At 36.7% G+C, this 17,990-nt stretch overlaps 1 pseudogene across 1 annotated transcript in view; it reads right to left on the bottom strand.

The window, feature by feature from the left end:
* Window positions 1-1,669: 1,669 nt before the first annotated feature.
* The window catches only part of LOC104589221 (beta-amyrin synthase-like), a 41,122-nt pseudogene continuing 24,801 nt past the window's right edge, over window positions 1,670-17,990 (bottom strand). The window contains exon 10 of the transcript XR_016079847.1: window positions 1,670-17,730. The product of XR_016079847.1 is annotated as a beta-amyrin synthase-like (transcript). The remainder of the gene's footprint in view (window positions 17,731-17,990) is intronic.

Here is a 17,990-nt window from a genome sequence, read left to right on the forward strand (position 1 = left end):
TTTCCCTGATAGAACTATTTTATTCAAACATAAAGATAGTCTAATCCATTAGGATTTGGCAAATGTTATTGTTAATACACAACAAGGCCAATCTAGTGCATTTTGGGTTGAGAACTCCATGATGACCAAACTAAGGTCATTATCTCATCTTCAGTTGGGTAAGAAAAATCATGCTCAAACTGAGCCCAAGGTGCTTATATAGGTTGGGCTGGCTTAGTTATGATGATCGACGTGAAATACATTGAGCCAAAAGTTGGCTTATTGTTGTTAGCTTGGGCCGACCAACCCAATCAATACATGGGCTAAGGCTACATCAGTTATTTATCATTAAACGTAATACATGAAGGTTACTATTGTGCTTTCCATGCTGTAAGTCAATAATTAATAAATTCACTTACAAAAAAAAAACTAAATGATCTTAACAACTCCAAAACTCACCAGTTAAGCTGTCATGATAATCTTGGTGAAAGGATTTGAAAGGGGAAAGGTTGATAAGCCAGTCATGGGAGTTGGTCGATCAGGTCAATCAAACTTGTGTTTTTGGCTGTGTTTGATTACAGTGCAAATAGGTTGAGCATAAATTCTGGTGAGGTAGGAAAAGAGTACTATTGTTTGGGAATGAGGTAAGAAATAAGATAATGTAGTCCCCATTTTATGTGAGAGAGAATTGAGATAAGAGGAAAATAGTGCAAATTTTGCATCAATTTCGATATACAAAATTTACACTATTAATGAGTGCAAGTGAGACAAAAAATACAAATTTTACATCAAGTAGAAATGCATATCATAGATAGAAACAATCATATGCAATATTGAACCAGATGGAATATTTGCATTTGGTTCACATTTGCCAAATACGGCCTTAGTGACATATATAGTTCACTGGTACAAGTGATTCTCAGAATAGTGAAACAAAGTATTAATGTTTAAAAGGGGAAAAATTAGAAAGGGTAAAAAACAAGCCCGCTATATTTAAAAAATTAAAGGATATTTTTATATTTAGGTGAAATATGAAGGGTGGTTAAATCTTTTACCCAATTAAAAATAAACAAGTAAGAAATTGTTGAATCGAATCAACCAGGGCGCCTGAGATTCACCTAGTAATAAACTGTTGAAAAATTCTCACAGTAGAGGCCAAAACATGCCGTTGTTGGAGTCTTGATTCAACTGAGTGTGCCGAGTTTGAATGGCAACTGGTAAATGGGGTGAGTAGTTTTTATCAGGTGGAAGGTTTCCTTTTCAGTAATGGCTCAATCACAACTAAAAATTAAAACCCAGTTGGAATTGGTGGAGTCAAAGTTTTGATTTTGTTTAAATATTTTGGCTGGAATTGTGAGGCTCTTTGTTCAATAAATCAAGTGAAGCAATAATCAATGTTTTCTTACTTGTTGGTTTGCTTTTATTTTACTTTTGTTTTATGTCATCTCTTATTTTCACTAATAAATTAAGAATTTGATGCCATGCGTGTGTGATGTTATTTAACAAGACCTATTGAAGAAAACCTAATCATATATTTGGAATGAAATTTTAATATTACTATTTGCTACATTAATAAAGATAATAGTTTCTTAATAAGAAATTTGTAGTTATAAATATAATTTTTAAAATTAGGTCGGATCAGATGATCGGACTAGAAAAACCGAAAATCGATCAAATGACTGATTCCGCTTTTCTCCATAACCGAATTTTTTCAAAAAACCATTGATTTTGATCAACAAACCATTAATTATTATATTATTAATAGTATTTAATTACTGAATATTTACTTTTTGAGTTTTAGTAAAATTCAATTACAAATGGACCCGGGTTTATGAGTGGAAACTGTCTAAACCAAAGAATATTTACTTTTTAAATGTTCTATTTATTAGATGCCACATGGCTTACTGCCCACCCACACGCTAACTCTTTCTGAGGAGTGTCTTAAGTAAAGACTTCTGATCAAACTTCGAAGTATTAAAAATTTAAAAAGCCACTTGTTTAAATAAAGACTCTAGCCGGACAACCACTTTTAATATATAGATAATAGATATATTCTTTTAATTTGATAGTAAAGTCCAATCATACTAATGAAGAACAGCTCCTATATCGCAAGTTTGTAGATAAACAGAAGTCTATGTTTGTTGATACCATTGATAGTTGATGTTATATGTTTGTTGAAGAGTCAGGTTTATTTTATCCCATAGAAGTTGGGGTTTCAAATCATTCATTCATGACAATTTAATAGAATATGAACTATTTTGACAATTTCTGTTTTTTTTTTTAATTTTAATGGCATTTAATAAGGAAATGAAACCTAATTCCAATTTAAATTCAAGAAGGAGAAATGGATTTGAATCCAAATATTAACAAAATCAAAGTTTTGTATAGGCATATAAAATCCGATTGGATCCATTTGTGTAGGCTTTAAATATATGAAGGGATGAGAGATTCATCGTATGGACACCCAAAGATTACGGAATAAGGGGGCAAATTTCAAAAAAATTTTCTCCCTTCAACTGGGAATCACATTCCCTATTTAGAAAATCATATTTTCAAGGATCATTCTTGAACCATAAACTGAACCAGATCTGAACCAAAAGGAGTAGGAGAGGATTGTACCAGATACAGAGAAAAAGTATCCCCCAACGAAGGTGTTCACGCCCAATGAAGGATCTAAAGATTGCTCCCCTTGAATATGGCACAATGCAGGATAGAGCAGAATCAACAGTGTTCCTCTACAAGAACTCTGTCATTCGCAAGAATCGGCAGGATGACACGTGAGCACAGCTTCCTATCAATTCTTTTTGAAGGAACTGATGTCAAGATCAAATCTTGACTTCTCCCACAACTAGAGATCGAATTGGCAAACAGGGACGGCAAGAAAGAATTCTGCTGGGATGCTTAATCCTTCCTTCTTTGATTTCAGCATTGAAGAGGATCTGAATGTGTGTCTCCTAAAGGCTGCCGCCCCCTCCTTCTTTTGTTAACCTAAAAGATCAGCTCCTAATCCAATTAGGAGCTGCTTATCCAAATCCTATTTGGATCAGCCTTCTCTTTAGGTGATAAGGATAAACCCTTATCTTATCTGAATATTAGATCAGCTTTCTCCTAATCTCATTGAGAGGTTTCTATATCTGAATCACATTCAAATCTGTACTCTCTGAGTGGATAGGGTCAAGACCCTATCCTATCAGCTAATCCATCTCAGAATTCGCCCCATAATTAACTAATTAAATAGCCTAGTTCGAAATGGGGTTTAGGCCCATTAAGCTTATGTGCTCACTTAACCTTCCTAATTGCTGCCTAGTTGGGCTTCCTTGTATGGTATGGGAACCAATCATTGATCTACACATCAGCCACATGGGTTCTGCCCAGCCTTTGTTACAAGGCCTGGTCGAATACACTGTTATGGACAGTGCACCCCCTGAAACCCATCAAATGGGCTTTATGGGCCCAACACTTACCCTAAGTGGTCCCTGGGCCAAGCTACCTTGTAACACCCAGGGACTGTGGGCAGATGCAAGATTAGCCCATCAGGTATTATCCTCAATGGTCTTACACTTAACCTCTCAACTAATAATGATCATACACTGCCCGACAAGAGAGGACATCTCCCTCGGCTGCAAGGAATAGTGTTGCACTCTCTACTTATATGGATCTCGGGAATTAAAACTTTCTTGCAAACATTTAAGAAACCATAATATATATATTTTTATATCTCATATAAAATATATTTTGCAAAACAAATCTCAACGATTGAATCGGCTGTCGACAGTTTTGGTTTCCATCTGTGAGAGTGCATCCCTAATCATTACCTTTGTCCGACAAAGGGGCTGATCTTGTCACTATGATCACCCACTTAGATGAATTCTCAGACTGTCCCAACATACCTAGGTTTTCACCCCGCTAAGGATCTCACTGATTGGTACATCAAAGACAACCCAATCCGAGACCTAGTGTAGTATCATAATCGAGTCTAGGGGTCGAGTGTAACTTTCCAGTTTTGCCCATCAATCTCCAAGGTCCAGGGCAATACTGAAAATCTGGTCCAGTTCATAGATTCAATTAATCCCACACTATATGTGCCTAGGGTCTCACCCTGGCAGCTAAGACAGGCCACCCCAACCGACTTGGTGGCACCACAGTGTCAGCCTTATCAGGATAGGTCTCCCCAGACTGACCCACTAGCTGTGAACATTCTAAACTAACACGAGTATCATTAAGTGTCCAGTTTAAGGGTATTACATAGAAACATACCAAGGGAACATGAATCAAATATGCACTTTTATTCATTTACAATAAACTCATAAATTACATAATTCTGATTGAAGTTAAGGACATACAAAATTGTCTAACAGCTCCTACTTGCACTTAGGTCCAATCCGGTACAAGCCGGAGTCCAATGCTTTCCACGTGTTTCTCAAACACTTTTTGTGATAGTGGCTTCGTCAATGGGTTTGCTACATTTTCCGCTGACGCTACCTTCTGAATCAGGACGTCCCCTCTACCAACAATCTCCCGCAGTACGTGGTACTTCCTCTCGATGTGCTTCGACATCGAGTGGGCTCGTGGCTCCTTAGCTTGAGCAATGGCTCCATTCTTGTCACACAACAATGGGATGGGTGATGTGCTGAACGGAACTACTCCCAACTCGTGAACGAACTTCTTCATCCACATGGCTTCTTTGGCAGCCTCACTTGCGGCAATGTACTCGGCCTCGGTCGTGGAGTCTGCAGTGGACCCCTGTTTGCTGCTTTTCCAGCAAACAGCACACGATCCTATCGTGAAAACATATCCAGATGTAGACTTTCTATCATCTGGATCCAACTGGAAATCGGCATCTGTATACCCTTGGATCTGTAGTGAGCTACCGTCGAATACTAGACAAAACTCTTTTGTCCTTCGGAGGTACTTAAAGTATGTTTTTCACAGCAGTCCAGTGCTCCTGCCCTGGGTTGGCCTGAAATCTGCTTACTACACTCACTACCTGAGCAATGTCAGGACGAGTGCACAGCATGGCATACATGATGCTTCCTACGGCAGAGGTATAGGGAACGTCTTTCATGCCATCAATCTCCTCAGAAGTCTTGGGAGACATTTTCTTAGAGAGAGTGACTCCGTGCCTGAAAGGAACATTTCCTTTCTTGGAGTTTTCCATGCTGTATCTTTTGACTATTTTGTCAATGTAAGCAGATTGGGATAATCCTATTATCCGCTTCGATCTATCTCTATAGAGTCAAAGACCCAATATATAGGAGGCTTCTCCTAGATCTTTCATGTAGAATTGCTATGAAAGCCATACTTTCACCGTAGAATGTCATCTACATACAGAACCAAGAAGGTAACCTTATCTCCACTGTACTTCCTGTAGACACAGGGTTCATCCGGATTCTACTTGAAGTCAAACGATTTGACAACAAAGTCAAAATGGATGTTTCAACTTCTAAAAGCTTGCTTAAGTCCATAAATGGATCTATTATGTTTACATACCATGTTTCCCTGACCTACAGCATTGAAGCCTTGTGGCTGCTGCATATAGATATCTTCAGTAAGATCTCCATTCAGGAATGCAGTTTTGACATCCATCTGCCAAATCTCATAATCATGGTATGCTACTACAGTTAGCAAGATCCTAATGGATTTAAGCATGACCACAGGCAAAAAAGGTTTCCTCATAGTCGATGCCCTCTTTCTAAGTGTACCCTTTCACCACTAGACGAGATTTGAAGGTCTCAACTCGACCATCGGGGCCCTTCTTCCTCTTGTAATTCCATTTGCAACCGATTGCTTTTACCCCAGAGGGCGGATCTATTAGAGTCCAGACTCCATTGGTCTCCATTCAGTCCACCTCTGCTCTCATGGCCTCCACCCACTTTTGGGATTCTATGCCCAACATAGCTTCCGCGTAAGTCACGGGATCCTCCTCACTAGTCAAGGTTTCCACCAGATAACTATCCTGGTCATAACCATAACGGACTGGTGGCCTGGATACCCAAGTAGATCTTCTAGGTTGGTCACTACCTAGAACTTGTGGGACATCTCCCACTGCTCCTGAGCTCTCCTCATCAAGAACAACTTCGTGACGATAGGTGTCCAGGATGTACTTGGTTTCCAAGAATTGCGCATTTCGACTGCAGAACACTTTCTACTCACTTGGGTCATAGAATAGGTAACCTATAGAGCCTTTTGGGTAGCGTACAAATAAGCAATGGCTGGTCTTGGATTCCAACTTGTCTGCACTCGTTCTTTTAATGTGTGCTGGACAACCCCAAATCTTCAAGTGTCTGACACTTGGTTTCTTTCCGGTCCAAAGTTCATATGGAGTATTCGGAACCGATTTGGTTGGAACTCGATTTAGCACGTAAATCGCAGTCTTTAATGCATAACCCCAAAAGGATGTGAGCAACTCTGAGTGTATGAGAAGTGACCGGACCATATCCAATAAGGTCCTATTCCTCCTCTCTGAAACACCGTTAAGTTGTGGTGTAGCAGGAGGAGCTAATTGTGATAATATCCCATTGTCCTTTAAGTAGTCCCTGAATTCGTCAGAGAGAACTCGCCACCTCGATCTGATCGAAGGACTTTAATTTCTCTCCCTAACTGTTTCTTGACCTCTTGTCTAAACTCTTTGAACTTTTCAAAGGATTCAGACTTGTCTCATTAGGTACACGTAACCATATCGTGAAAAATCATCTGTGAAGGTGATGAAATACATGTATTGATTTCGTGTCATAACACTCAGGGGACCGCATACATCAGTATGTATTAGGTCAAGTGTGCCTGTACATCTTTCAGGCTTACCGTTAAATGGCCGTTTCATCATCTTGCCTTGTAGGCAAGGCTTACAGGTGGGAAGATCTTCTACAGTTAGAAAATCCAAAGGACAATCTTTTACCAACCTTGTGATTCGGTCAACACCGATGTGGCCAAGTCGGTAATGCCACAGACACGTGGGATTAACTGTATCACGGGCTCTTTTCTTGGGGATTTCAACCAATGTAGTTTCAGTTATGTTAGTTTGTAGAGAAGGATGTAGAACATAGAGACCGTTCTCCAGTTCCCCGTATGCGATGAATCTGTTATTTCTTTTAATAGTAATCGTATTACTAAAGAAGACAGAATAACCATCTGCACACAGTTTTGAGACAGAAATCAAATTTATCCTTAAATTTTGTACATAAAGACAATCTTTCAGTACAATTGTTAAAAAGTAACTCCACGGTTCCTATGGCCGCGGCTGCAACAATTACAGTAGTCCCCAAGTAGAGTGTGACTTCTCATTCACTCATCCTTCTACTTACCTTGAACCCCTTCAATGAGTTACACGCATGAGTTGAAGCCCCAGAGTCGATACACCAGGACGCATAAGCTACTAATAAATTGGTTTCTATAACACAAGTTTTAAAATTACCTTTCTTGGATTCCAGGTAGGCAGGACAGTTCCTTTTCTAGTGGTCGGTCTTTTTGTAGAAGTGACAGGCATCCGATGCTTTGTCTTTCTTTTGCTTCTTACCCTTAGTGGCTTTCTTCCGAGGCTTCTTTGCCTTCCTCTTTCTCTTGCCTATCTTGCTAGCTTCAACAAGCATAGCTACAGGTTCATTCTTTCTAATCAATTCTTCAGCTCTTTGCAACATATTGTTGAGCTCTTGCAAACTGACATTCAGCTTGTTCATATTATAATTCATAATGAACGGATTAAAGAAAGGAGGCAAAGAATTAAGGATAGCATCTATCTGGGTTGCAAGGTCCAACCCAAATCCAAGAGCCTCCAGTTCGTTGATATATCCCATCATCCGAAGACAATGGTCGTGAACTTGTTGGCCCTTGGTCATTTGTGCGGTCATAAATGATTCTGCTCTTCATACATCGACTTGAGACTATCCAATATGTCCTTGGCAAGTTCGATCTGATCGAACTGCCTCTGTATTGGGTTGTCCAAGGAGGCAATGATGTAACACCAGGCAAGGGAGTTTTTCTCCTCCCATTCCTGATAGTCTCCCCTTCGGGCCTCAGAAGCCCTATCTCCCGAACGCTCCGGGGCAAGATTCTTTGCCACTTTGTCTAGCTTTTCAGAAGTTAGGACTAGCATAAGGTTCCTGTACCAGTCAACATAGTTTGGGTCCTTCAACTTGTTGTCATCAAGCAATTTTGCAAATGATCCTTTTGCCATTTTCTGATAAAAGAGCAAGCATCAGTCCACAACCTTATTTGATTCATGTTCATTACATAGATATGGATTTTAATCTATGTTCCATTTCCATTTATTCATCTCTAAGATTTCCCTTCTTTCTCAGTGATGGAGACTACGGGTTGTCTCTGGAAATGTGGGAAATCACATAGGGTGCATGGAACCAACTGTTTTAGCTGCAAAACCCCACCACCTTTCGTTGAATGATCATATCCACTCATCATATGAGTTTTCCTTTTGGGCCTCTGTCAGACAAGGTTCAGAGCCGTTTTTAGGTAAACCTTTCCGCAATGAGTGCTTACCCATCATATTCGTGAACGCCAAGGTACCGTGAGAGAGTTCTCATTTTCTAGTGAAGCCCCTCCCACATCGGTCTATGGTGCCCCTATCATCTTATGAAACACTTAGACAAGCCCAACATCAAATGGATAGCCCATTTTCTGGTGTGTTTCCTCATTACTGAAGGACTCATCCTCATGCTAATGATGGAAGGCCTTTAGAGAGTTCATCATATGAATCTCCCCATCACATGCACTCATATTAGCTGGAGGGAACAGTTAATTACGCCCTAATTTGATTTAGGTCAAACCAAAGTGGCTCCCACTAACTTTCATAAAGCCAGATTTTGGTGGGCCTAAATCGGCTAGGGTTCCGCACGTAACCTCTTGATGAGGTGTGGGGCCCACCACTGAGGGAGGTCATCCAATGACCAAAAGGGACACCATGGTAATGATGTGCACTCAGCCATGGTGTGCGCAAGAGCCACTGTCGATTGAGCATGCGCCAAGCACTTATGGCCCATGTACGCAGCACATCACACATCCATACATCTCATGTAGGGATAAATTGATCCAATCAATTAATCCTCTATAAGGCCCATTTGAAGCCCAATTTGAATCCATAATATTAACCATTAATATTATCTAGGTATATGGGTCGAAATAGGGTTGATTGGAGTAGGAGAGGATTATACCTGATACGGAGAAAAAGTATACCCCAACAAAGGTGTTCACGCCCAAGGAAGGATCCAAAGACTACTCCCACTGAAGATGGCACAGTGCAGGATGGAGCAGAATCAGTAGTGTTCTTCTCCAAGAACTCTGTCATTCGCAAGAATCAGTAGGATGACACGTGAGCACAACTTCCTATCAATTCTTTCTGAAAGAACTGATGTCAAGATCAAATATTGACTTCTCCCACAACTGGAGATCGAACTGGCAAACAGGGGCGGCAAGAACAGGGAGGCGGCAAGAAAGAATTCTGTAGAGATGCTTAATTCTTCCTTCTTTGATTTCAGCATTGAAGAAGATCTGAATGTGTCTCCTAAAGGCTGTCACCCCCTCCTTCTTTTGTTAACCTAAAAGATCAGCTCCTAATCCAATTAGGAGCTGCTTATCCAAATCCTTTTTGGATCAGCCTTCTCTTTAGGTGATAAGGATAAATCCTTATCTTATATGAAGATTAGATCAGCTTTCTCTTAATCTCATTGGGAGGTTTCTAAATCTGAATCACATTCAGATTTTGTTAGTACAGTTTGTTAGTAGTAAAACAACTTGAGTATCCAAATTGCAAAACAAATATCTCTCTGCATGTTCATTTTGGTTGATTATTTTTCTTACATAAATATTGGAGTATGAAGTTTGTCCTATCCAAATATCACATCTAGAAGAGGAATATAGAGGTCATGGAATCAACTTAATATGCGACTTTTTGCTAGTTTTGTTGCAATAGATTGTTGATGTTATCAACTTATAGTTGGGTTTTCTCTCTTCAATAGACACTTTAGTTCCAATCTTAAGGTAATTATAATAACTTTTAATACAATTTCTTTGCACATTTTTGCATAATATCTCATGATTTCTCATCTTGAATAAGCCATTTTTTTGTGAAATTAATAAGACATATCTTAGGCACTTTGTTATACTAAAATTGCATAGTTTTAGATGTGATATAATGAATGCTTTACTAGTTACATTACTTAAATTATCTCACATGTTCATATACCATATTATTCCTCTATTTTGATGGTTATTCTAATATGATCAAACATTATCCATTTGTTGGAATGTTCAAAAATAAAATTGAGATTATCTTTATTGTGCGATACTTTAACTATCATGTAAACTTGCATTTAAACATTTATATAATTAGGTAAATTAGTGCATGGGAACCTATGAGAAAACCATTCTTCCCCTTAAATCCTCTTTAAAGGATGGGTTGGGATGACCAAATTTAAAAATCCCTTAATTCTATGATATAATAGGCAAAAAGTAATTATCTATGTTCATACTCTAGGGAATGAAGGGATCAAGTAAAAACTAGAGTTATGATTTCATGTGAGTGTGGTGCCCAACCATTTACACACTTGTACCTTAATCCATTAACTAATTTGGTTAAAGAATAGATATGGAGTCAATTAATAGATGGTTTTGGGCCTAATATACTTGTTTTTAAGTAAAACCCTTTTCTAAGTTATCTCTACCCTACTTTCCATATTTTCCCTATTTTTTCTAATTTTATGTAAACAATTAGTTGGTGATTCTCATGATCCTATCAATTGATCCTAGATTCCACATGTATATATCTCCCTTTCTTTATGTGAAACTACATATTCCATTAACTTAGACAATAAGAATTTTTGGGTCTTATTGTTAATACAATGGATGTACCTATCCTAAAATGTTTAAATCTACTTTGAAACACCTTGGATGGTTTCTAACCATGCTATAAGAACTAGAGACACTAACAACCAACAAGGCTTGGACTCTAGTTCTAAGAATGTTTGAACATTACTATTTGTAAATGACCTTTCAAAACTAAGATCATTTATAATAGAACCCTTGAGCATCTAAAGGCTAGGATTGGTTACCAAAGGGGTTAAACAAATTCAAGGATTGAACTATGATGTAGACCTATTCATGGGATAGTCTCAAGTTTATCTTTCTCCAAAATTTGAATAGGTCCATTCTAAATAATGAGCCCTAACTGTTATAAAATATTTATGGGCTGATCATGAAGCAGGACTCATGAACATGTCTACTTTGAAAAAACCACCACTGCAATGGTAAAACAATGGACTATTCAATTAGTATTGTGCAATGCCTTGATGTTTCAATGAGAAATCAAACAGTGGGATATCAAAAATTTCTTTTTGTATGGATATTTCAAAGAGGTTGTGTTCATGGGGTAGCCACTTCAATTTCATGAATCCTCCAATCCTGATTATGTTTGTAAAATACAATGGGCCAATGGTTTGAAGCAAGTGTAATAGGCTTGGTTTGATTAGTATTCATGACTCAGCTCTTTTCATTCTTCGTCACCATAGAAGTACAATCATACTTTTACTCTAACGATGACATAATCCTTACCAACAACAATTCTACATTCTTGCATAACATCATTGACACTATAAGTGCTGAATTTGCAATGGAAGACTTGGAACCACTTCACCACTTCCTTGGAATTGAAATGGCAAAGTCTGATGATGGCATGTTCTTATCTCAAGCCAAATATGATATAAGTCTTCTTAATAGAGCTTAAATTGTTGAATGCAAAGTAATCTTTACAATGCCAGATCAATTGACTCCCTTTTATGATCCATTGGAAATCAAGAGTGTTGTAGTTGACTTAGCCATGACACATCTTGTTTTGCCTTCTTCTATTAATCTAGAATATTACAATATATGAATGATCCTACAATCCATCACTCTTAACATTGTTAGGCATATTCTAGACTATATTAAAGAAACTATAGATTATCGGATTCATCTCATATCCAATAGTGTTATTGACCAACATGATTTATCTAATAATCATTTGATAGGTTGCCAACATATTCATAGGTCCACCATTGGTGGTTGTATATTTCATAGCTCTAATAATGTTTCATGGTAGTCACAAAGGAGCCTATAGTAGCATGCTCTAGTGTTGAGGCTGAATATAGAGAAATGGTTTTTATTAACATTGAATTGACATAGGTATCCTTCTTGCTTTGTGACATGGAGTATTTAGACAAATTGTCTACTCCCATCTATGACAATCTCAATGCCTTATATGTGTAGGAATGACAAAGGATATGTTCATGGTAGGGACCACATTCCTCATCCTTGACCTTGATCCCTACCGAGGATAAAAATTATCCTCCATCTATAATCCCCAATGGAGATAGGTTCCTTATGGGGACCCATATCCTATATTATATTATAAATTTAATGTAAATAATATACATAATCATGGTTAGAGAGGGGCAGGGACTTCATTCCCCATCCTCGTCCTCATCCCCTTCCCACTAAGTCAATCTCCATCCCCAACCTAATGGGGTTAGGGAGGTCAGGAATCCAATGGGGTTGGGAAAACTGCCATCGTTATATTTGTGACCACAAATCTAGTTTTTTCACGATCACATAAAACATATATAGAACTTTGCTATCATTTTGCATGACAAAACTTGGTCTTGGTAATCTTGTTTACTACTAGATTTGTTTTTTAACAAGAAAAAGTGGACAACATTTTCACAAAACCAATTATCTAGAGATTGGTTTTATATCTTGTAGTCCAAGAAGAGGTCTACTCCACTGCCCTTCTTATCTTGAATTGAAAAGTCACTTGTGAACGCCAATATTGGGTGATATCCCTCGTATTATATCTCCTATACATTCGTTTCTATATTTTCCTAATTTGTAAAACTTATTTTTTTTCTTTTTCATTCTTTAATTTTTCTTTAAGTTTCCTTCTTTCTATAAGAAACAAATTCTGTTCAACACCATAGATTTTATTCATCAATGGAATCTTTCTCACATGTTGATGATAGTTAAACCAAAATGTCTTTATAGTGGACAGAATAAGGCCATTTTTATATAATCTATTATAAACCATTAATGTTATTCGTGAAAACCTCCAAGGTAGACAAATGGAATTGGGGATTGAACGTGTAGTCAATCCAATGTGTATGGTTGATTGTCTTTGATAAATAGTATATAGAGACCATATATCCATCTATGTTATAGAAATAGACACATTAATTTGTGGAAGCTCCCAAATTGACAATTTAAGGAATTTTTTGGTTATGACTCACTCTCCAAATACAACCTTTTTGAGGAAATTCATATAACCTATCTATTGATTATCTATTACATTGAGGGCGAGCCACTCATGCAACATTTGATAAGGCTTAATTAGGTTAGTTACTTGTAAGAAAGATTAATCAAATTATTATAAGGGCAAATTTGTTAAAGTACCCCTATAGTTTAGGAAATTGACTAGCTATACCCTTAATATTTACATATTGTCTTAAAGTACCCTTAAGTTTTCTAACAATTGAATAGTTCTACCCAACCATTAGCGTTTGTTAATGTTCTATCATAATCCATACACGTGTAACACCATGTGACATATAAAACTTTTTTAAAACCCAATGTTACCATCCATTCCAGTTAAATTGGTCAACTTGACCCAATACACCAATAAGGTAAATACACAGTCTTCAGTGACCCAATTTGCTTCAATGGAGGCCCTGTCATCAAGCCCTCCATCCCTGTTAAACCGGGCAGCTTCACCCAATACACCAGTTGGCTAAATACATAGTCTTTGGCGACCCAAATTATTTCAATGGTAACCCCATTGTGAAGGAAGAATGAAGAATTTGAAAAGAGATAAAAGAATGGGATATCATTTTAGGTTTTCAATAGAAGGAAGCCAGTTAGACTAAAGAATAGAAAGGACTGAGAACAGAAACAAGATCCCAATTTATAAAAATTAGGTTTGAATCATCAATCTCTCCTGTTTGTTGCTTGCCTCTTCTGCTCCCCACTCTCCTTTTCATTAACATTTTGAGTCATTAGATGGTTCTGAATTCTTAGAGAAATTGAACAGTAATGACCAAGTGACCACACTCTTTTGAGATTCAACAATCACTTCATTCTTTCCATCCATCCCTGTGACCGACTAAGAAATGTTGGATTAAGAGAGCGTGAAAGAAGCCGATAGCGCATCCAATTTGAGCTCCATGTCATCATTACTCGATAGATTAGGGATTTGGGGTGTGTTTGCTGGAGTTTGAGCTAGAAGCCCCTATTTCAGTTTTTTCTCCCACCAGCACGCCACCCACTACAATTTATAGTTGTTTCTCCAATTTTTATGCCGACGTCAACTCTAGCTTATTTTGTGCTTATAATATAGTCTAAGATAGTTTCCCCTAGCACCCACCAGAATTATTCTTTTTTGTATAAAATAGGGTTGATCCCCTATTTTACAAGTTTAGAGGAAGATTCCATTGCAAATCCAATTTGGTGTTGTAAGCCTAATCAAGATGAACTTCAAACCCAATTTGATGCCAAGAGAAACCAGGGTCTGAGAGATCTTTTCGGCGATGAAGCCAGATTTTCCAACACAGGTGAAGAAGATTGTACCTTTGGCATTCAATAGGGTCTGGGTGAATGTTAGGGTTTGAGATAAATTGAGGTTCTAAAAGAAGAAATTAAAGTATTTCTACAGCTACTAATTTCATTTCCTTCATTTTTTCTTTTTGTTTTTTTCGTCTTTTCCTATGTAGTTTATAAAAAGGATCCTATTTCTATAATTTAGGGTTTTGGTCGATGTGGAGAAGAGAGATGGAAAATCAGAGTTTACAAAAACAAATTTATAGAGACTGACTAAAATAATGTAGTTTAGTATATATATAAAAATAGGGAAAATTTCTTAAATTACCCTTATAGTTTAGCTAATTAACTAACTCTATTCTTACGGTTTAAATATTGTCTTGCACCATCCTTATTGTTTCTAACAATTTTCTAAAACCTCCCTTACCGTTAACACTCTGTTATAAACTATTCACATGTGACATCATGTGACTATTAAATTTGTCAAAAATTTTTAATTTACCGTTTTATGGTCAAAAATTTTATTTTCAGTTTGGGCAAGCCAACAACTAATAACAAATAAACAATAGTTCCAAAGACTATTCAAAACACACTTGATCTAGAAACATCAGAAAGACAAAACAAAAGCTAAATCAAACTTAAATTCCTAAACAACCAACACCCAAAACTAAAGAGCCACTCATCTCTGATAGTAATACTCTCTGATCCAACAAAGCTATCAGAATCATGACTCAGCTATAATCGCCTGAAAAGAAGAAATAGCTAAACCGAAAAAGAAAATAGTTGTCAAAGCTTCTCAAGCTTCCAACATTTCACATGACAAAACTCTAGCCATTCTATCATATGTCGACTACAACCTTGGCCCCTGTTTCTCTATTGTATGTATTATATATACCAGAGCTTGGCTTCATGGTTCAGATATAGTGATGATATATGTAGGTGGAAGCAAAGGACCTTAACTAGGGTAAATGGGGTTAGTAGAGATTTCTTTCTTTATTAGGTTTAATCTTGAAAGAATAAGGATGTTTGGGTGTCAATCGGTACTCACAATATGGGAAAATAGAGGATATTTTCTCAATAGAGAGGATGTCATAGAGTCCTAAAAACTGTACCTGAGCAATTTGGATTTAATGAGAATTCATCTTAGTAGAGAGGATTTTCTCTTGGATCTCTGGATGATTGAAATTGAGTGGACTAGATTGATGAAGTAAAGCAAGTCAATCTCTTCTTCTTCATTTCTTTTTTCCATCTCTAATTAACGATGGAAAGCTATCAGTGTGCAACCTATATTCAATTTCAATATCTCTAGTATCTCTCCTACCATTTGTATCCTTTCTCCACTAACCCTCTTACCTTACCTAAAACAACAGAAAAAGAATTAATTCATAATAGTTCAGACTTAAGAGAGAGAGAGAGAGACAGAAAACAAAAGTGGAGGTGGAGACAGAGATGGAAAACAAAGACAAAGGCAGAGACAGACAGAAAACGAAGATGGAGGCAGAGAAAAAGATGGAAAATGGAGATGGAGACAAAGATGGAAAATGGAGATGGAAATGGAAAACAAAAAGACAGCCAAAGATGGAAAACAAAGATAGAGGCGAGGTGGAGATGAAAATCAGAGATGGAGGTGGAGACAGAAAGCAGAGATGGAGGCAAAGATGGAAATGGGGATGGAGACAGACTGAAAATAGAGACTGAGGTTGAGGTAGAGACAAAGACGGAAATGGAGATGAAGATGGAGACAAAGACCAAGCATCAATCTGATTCCTATCATCTTGAAAATTTTCATCATTTGGGTCTTTTTTTAAAAATTTGAAGAATAGTGGAGGGCAAATTTGATATTTTGTTTTTTCCGTGACAATGTCAATTGTCAAAAATAGTAGGGGCACTTTAAGATAATAATTAAATAGTAAGGGAAGAGTTAGTCAATTAACTAAGCCATAAGGATAGTTTAAGAAACTTTCCCAAAAAAAATATAGCAAAATATAGCTAAGAGATAACAAAGGGGAGATGAAATAATGGGTTCTAAGCAAAATTGTCAAAGGGATGATGACAACCACTTAATAGGTTTATTCTAGCTCTTGAAAATTTTCATCAGTTAGGTTTTATTTTCAAAATTTGAGGAATAGTAGAGGGAAAATATGACATTTTGTTTTGTCCATTAGTACTTAATGGTGATCTCAATTATCAGAAAACTTTAGTGTACTTAAAGACAATAGGTAACGAGTAAGGGTAGAGTTAGTTAATTTCCTAAACCATAGGGGTGCTTTAAAAAATTTGTCCAAATTATAATTATTTACAATATGGTTTTTCTTTGTATAATTATTGTAATATATTATCCAGTCATCTACAATTATTGCTATGAACCATTAATGCTATTTGTGAAAACCTCCAAGGTAGAGAAATGGATTTAAGGATTAAACATGTAGCCAATCGCATGTTCATGGTTGATTCCCTCTTTGATAGATAGTCTATATTGGCCATAGATTCATCCTTGTAAAAGAAATAGACACATTCTTTTGTGAAAGCTCCCTAGTTGACAAATTAGGGAGTCTTTTGGTCATGACTAACTATATCTGAATATAATGTCTTTGGAGAAATTTGTATAACCTATCTAATATATTGATTTTCTAGTACATTGATGGGAAGTCACTCATGAAACATTTTATATTTCCTCTTTGTTAATGAAGGGTTAAAACATGTAGCCAATCCAATGTGCATGGTTGATTTCCTCTTTGTTAGATAGTCTATATTGGCTATAGATCCATCCACGTAATAGAAATAGATACGTCCATTTGTGGAAGGCCTCTAGATGACAAATTAGAGAATCAAATTCATGTAATCTTTTGGAGGAAATTCATGCATGTAACCTAACTAATTGATTTTCTAATACATTGAGGGGAAGTTAATCACGCAACATTTGATAAGGCTCAATTAGGTTTGCAACTTGGGGGAAAGATTAATAAAACTATTATAATTATTTATTCTAGAATTTTTATTTGTATAGTTATTATAATTTATAACTATCAAATAATCTATAATAACGAAAAAGAGAAATTTAGTTGTCATCTTATGGAGCTATGTTCTTTCAATTATATATAAAAGAAGTTAATATCCAAAGAAGCTTACCTCCCACCATTTTTTTGATTTCACTGGTTCCCAACATGGTAAACCACCATTTTCACTCTGCAATCAAAATGTTTTTCAAAATTAGTGCTACATTTCATTCTTGCAACGAAAATATGGGAATTTACTTGTTATAATTTATTTCATTCTTGAAAATTTCAAGATATTTATTGTAAAAGAGATTACTTCAAAATAATTGTAAAAAGATGTTTCGTTTTGTAGCACCTACCAATTTTTCTTTTAAAATGTATGTAAGAGAAAGCATGGTGCAAATTAACTTCATCCAATGGTCTATATAGGTTAACTACTATAAACTAAAG

The sequence above is a fragment of the Nelumbo nucifera genome, chromosome 8, assembly GCF_055504915.1.
Source record: "Nelumbo nucifera cultivar China Antique chromosome 8, China Antique-T2T, whole genome shotgun sequence".
Classification (NCBI taxonomy): domain Eukaryota; kingdom Viridiplantae; phylum Streptophyta; class Magnoliopsida; order Proteales; family Nelumbonaceae; genus Nelumbo; species Nelumbo nucifera.